The sequence below is a fragment of the Babylonia areolata genome, chromosome 29 (assembly GCF_041734735.1).
Source record: "Babylonia areolata isolate BAREFJ2019XMU chromosome 29, ASM4173473v1, whole genome shotgun sequence".
Lineage (NCBI taxonomy): Eukaryota > Metazoa > Mollusca > Gastropoda > Neogastropoda > Buccinidae > Babylonia > Babylonia areolata.
The window spans coordinates 1,986,100-1,991,099 of record NC_134904.1 but is presented as its reverse complement, the minus strand read 5'-3'; the positions used below and the strand labels follow the sequence as shown (position 1 = coordinate 1,991,099).

The 5,000-nt window shown below is 46.4% G+C and overlaps 1 protein-coding gene across 1 annotated transcript in view; it reads left to right on the top strand.

Moving 5' to 3' along the window:
• Positions 1-5,000, top strand: part of LOC143275030 (matrilin-1-like) — a 15,577-nt gene that overhangs the window by 2,967 nt on the left and 7,610 nt on the right. The window lies entirely within an intron of this gene.

The window sequence follows — 5,000 nt, the reverse complement described above, 5'->3', positions numbered from 1 at the left end:
GTGTGTGTGTGTGTGTGTGTGTGTGTGTGTGTGTGTGTGTGTGTGTGCAAAGAAAACAATACGGATTCTGTGCGATGCTCAATCTTAGTTACTTACGTTTTGTGGGGAGTTTGTGTGTTTGTGTGTGTGTGTGTGTGTGTGTGTGAGTGTGTGTGTGTGTGTGTGTGTGCGTGTGTGTGTGTGTGTGTGTGTGTGTGTGTGTGTGTGTGTGTGTGTGTGTGTGTGTGTGTGTGTGTATTGTTTCAGCGAAAATAGATTTATAATGCTTCACACCTGCTCCCGTAAACAGAGCTAACGGCTTCGTGCCGACAGGTCTAATGCCTGTGCTTAGCACTGAATGGCAGCCGTTTTGCAGGCCAATTTGCTGCCAGATAATTCATCTTTGTCTTCTTCTGCTTCTTCTCTTGGAAACTGGAGACAAGTGGTGGTATGTGGGATGTGGGGGGGGGGGGGAGATGGGGCTGGTGGGTGTCGGGGTGGGGGGGAAGTGGGAGTGAGGGGGTTGTCTGTCATAAGACGTTTCTTTTTGGATTCCTGTTGTTGTTGTTGTTGTTGTTGTTGTTTTGTTTATTTGTTTGTTTTGTGGTTTGTTGCAAATTGACAGGAGATCTGAGGGAGTTTGTTAAGGTTTTAATTCAGTGGATTCGCTAAAAAAAATATTCTATAATTTTTTTTTTCATCATGATCTGTTTCATTCTATCTTATTTTGAGGGGGTGTAGTGTAGTGTAGTGTAGTGTAGTGTGTGTGTGTATGTGTGAGTGTGAGTGTGTGTGAGTGTGTGCGTGTGTGTGTATGTGTGAGTGTGTGTGAGTGTGTGTGTGAGAGAGAGAGAGAGAGAGAGAGAGAGAGAGAGAGAGAGACAACACTGTCAAATTCTTAATAATCTCCAGTCCTTCAAAAGAGACAAATCTTCAAGCTAATATTGACTAGCGCTTTATGAAAACAAAAGCTATAGGGGGAGGGAGGGAGAGGAGGTGAGAAAGGAAATAAAAGTAAGATCTTTTGAAGAGAGAGATTATTATTGTTCGTGAAGATAACAGAATGGTTTCAGAATACAGAATACTTTATTATCTCAACAAGAGAAATTCATTTGTGGTTAAAACGCATAAACAATACACGGAAATCACAGTCATTCAGCATGTATACATAAAAGACATAAAATGTTCATATGGCAACCCATGCGTACAATAGATAATCACAGTATATAACAACAACACAACAGAAACCTTTGAAAGGTAACTTAGAGTAAATCATACATACATCATCACAGCCATACATGTGCAACACAAAATCAGTTAAAGGATATGAATAAAAATAGGCATGACATTGCAAACTAAAAGTAGACATAAGATATGAAAAGATTATAGTCACAATGCAATTCAGCAGTGATGCTTACCTGCCCAATACAGTGACCATGGGGATCTTGGTACGATTTCTCGTTCCGCATTGGAAGCGAGAGAATCTGAGCGCGCTGGTTCGAATCACAGCTCAGCCGCCGATATTTTCTACCCCTCCACTAGACCTTGAGTGGTGGCCTGGGCCCTAATCATTCGGGTGAGACGACAAACCGAGGTCCCGTGTGCAGCATGCACTTAGCGCACGTAAAAGAACCCACGGCAACAAAAGGGTTGTTCCTGGCAAAATTCTGTAGAAAAATCCACTTCGATAGGAAAACAAATAAAAACTGCCCGCAGGAAAAAAATACCAAAAAAATGGGTGGCGCTGTTGTGTAGCGACGCGCTCTCCCTGGGGAAAGCAGCCCGAATTTCACACAGAGAAATCTGTTGTGATAAAAAGAAATACAAATATAAATACATGTATGTGTGTGTGTATATATATATATATATATATATATATATATATATATATATATATACATGTTCTCATGGCCTGACAAGCGCGACGGGTTGTGCCTAGCAGACGCGGTGTAGCGTATATGGAATTGTCCCATCGCAGTGACGCCTCCTTGAGAAACTGAGAGTGAAACATATCACTGTATATCAGTTTCAGTCTCCAGAGACACCCGTCACTCCTTCAGTTCGTATAGGTCAGTTTCTGAAGGAAGCGCCGCTGCGTTTTGGACAACTCCATGTACATATACACCACATCTGTTTAGCAGATGCCTGACCAGCAGCGTAACCCAGCGCGCTTTAACTCACTCAGTACGGCCAGTCCTCTCTTCTCCTCTACACAGACCCCTCGGATGTCCAGTGGGTGTCGGAATGACCCAACCTTTAGCTTCCGTCGTCAGAATTGTGGTATTCTTTGTCAACATTCACCTCTTCAGTATAAGAGCCTTCCGATTACAATATTTTGATGATGGTAATTGGGGTGAAACGCTGTTAACGTCGTCTCTTTCGCCGTTCGTATGGAGACAGTTAATCAAGCTTTGAAGGAACATAAAATAAAGTGAAATGAAACACGATAAATAAGATGAATAAATGAGTAAATAAGTAAATGAATGAAGAGATAGATAAACAGATAAATAAATAAATAGTTCGCACAGTGTTTGTTATAATGCAAATTACGACAGGATTGCTGTAATCCTGTCGAAATCATTGTAATATATTTTGCATTGTGACATACATTTTTTTTTCAAAAATAAAATACTGTTTTAAACCAACCTCACCACGCCGCAACTGCTGAAGATGGTCACACCTTCTGTTGTTGTTTTTTTTCTTCTTTTTTTTTCTTTTTACTGTGGCGAAGACATACACACGCGCGCGAGAGAGAGATACAGAGAGAGAGAGATACAGATAGAAAGGGAGAGAGAGACATAGATATACAGAGAGAGATACAGATAGAAAGGGAGAGAGAGACATAGATATACAGAGAGATAGAGATACGGGAAGACAGAGAGAAGAAGAGGAAGAAAAAAGAAGAAGAAAAGGCGACCACTAACAACAACCGCCTCAACTGGAGGACGGAGAGAAATCCTTTGAAAAAAAAAAAAAATCTGGCCACTAAGTCACGACAGGGTAGGGAGGTGGAGGGTGACAGGGGGACAGGGGTGGGAGTGGTGGGGGGTGGGGGGGGGGGGCTGGGCTGAATATTTAATGGGGCCCCCTGATGGTCGGGGATAATAACGCCATGTCCACCCTCTAGTCTGCTGTGCCACGACGGTCCAACACCTCCCTAGAATGGGTGTCCCCCCGCCAGAGGGTGAATGGTGTCACCTGTAGGGGGGCCCCTAGGGTTTTAAGGACCCTCCCTGAGAAAGGACCCGGGTAGAGTAGAGAGAGAAGAGAGAGGGGGTACGGGGGTACAGAAAGAGAGAGAGAGATTGAGGGGGAAGGGATGAGGGGCAAAAGCGGGGAGGAGGGAGGAAGGGAGAGAGGGGAGTGAGAAAGAGCGAAGGAGAGAGAGAGGGGAGGAGAGAGAGAGGGGGAAGGAGGGAGAGAGTGAGAGTTAGGGTGGGAGGAGTGAGAGAGAGAGAGATGGAGGGAGGGAGGAGAAAGAGAGAGAGAGAGGGGAGGAAGGGGGAAGAGAGAGAGAGAGACGGAAGGAGAGAGAGAGAGAGAGAGAGAGAGAGAGAGAGGGATGGGATAATGGGGGAGAGAGGAGAGAGAGGGAGAGAGAGAGAGAGAGAGAGAGAGAGAGAATGCGAATTTGTTTATTCATCAGGCCAGGGCCCCCTCACGAAGGGGTAAGGGAACAAATAAACCATTACAAAGTATCCAAGTATAAAATCAAACAAAAATCAACAACATAATACTTGAAAGAGAGAGAGACAGACAGAGACAGAGACAAGGAGGGAGGGAGAGAGCGGGGGACAGAGAGGGGGTCATGGGAGAGAGAGGTTGGGGAGGGAGGGGAGAGAGAGAGAGGAAGGAGAGAGAGAGAGATGGAGAGAGAGAGAGAGGAAGGGGAGAGAGAGAGAGGGAGAGAGAGAGAAAGGGGAGAGATAGAGGGAGAGAGAGAGGGAGAGAGAGGGAGAGGAGAGAAAGAGGGAGGGACGGAGGGGAGAGATGTGGAGGGAGGTTAGAGAGAGAGAGAGAAAGGGAAGCAGAGAGAGGGAGAGGACAGAGGGGGCAGGGGAGAGAGAGAGAGAGAGAGAGGGAGGGAAGGAGAGAAAGATGGAGGGAGGTGTGGGGAAACAGGGGAAAGAAAGAGAGGGAGAGAGTATGTGTGCTCTGACCGCCTGACCCCTTGCTTTTGTGATAGTTTTTTTTGGGGGGGTGGGGAGGTGGGGGGTGGGGGCTCGGGGGGTGGTCGGGTGTGGGGGAGGGGGGTCAAAGGCGCTGATTGTTAGAGCCTGTCAAGGAATGGGGTTGAATGAGGGGGCTCGGGGGGGGGGGGATCGGGTGGGGGGGGGGGAGGGCTCGGGGGGGGGGGGATCGGGTGGGGGGGGGGAGGGCTCGGGGGGGGGGGGGGATCGGGTGGGGGGGGGGGGGCAAATGAGCTGATTGTTAGAACCTGTCAAGGAATGGGGTTGAATGAGGGGGCTGGGGGGAGGTGGTCGGGTGGGGGGGGGGGGCAAATGAGCTGATTGTTAGAGCCTGTCAAGGAATGGGGTTGAATGAGGAGGGGGAGGAGAGGGGGTAAAAAGGTTAGAGGAGAGAAGGAGGAGGAGGAGAAGAAGGAGGAGGAAGAGAAGAAGAAGATTGATTGATTGATTGAATCAAAAATGGGTAAAGAATTAGGCGCAGTAAAGGCCTTTCTTTCAATTCTGCCCATTTAACGACACAAAATATATAGAAAAATAAAGAACGACACAAAACATAGAAATAAAGAAATAAAATGAAGTGATAAGAACGACGAATAAGAACAGTAACTGGAATAGTCTATTGAAAGTAACAAAGCAATGAAAAGAACAATTGGTACATTATCATGTACGTACGTACTTACACACACACACACACACACACACACACACACACACACAACAAGCAAACAAAGACATGCGTACACATTCAGAGAAGAAGGAGGAGAAGAAGAAGTAGTAGTAGTAGTAGTTAGTAGTAGTAGTAGTAGTAGTCGATCAGTTCGGATCAGTTTC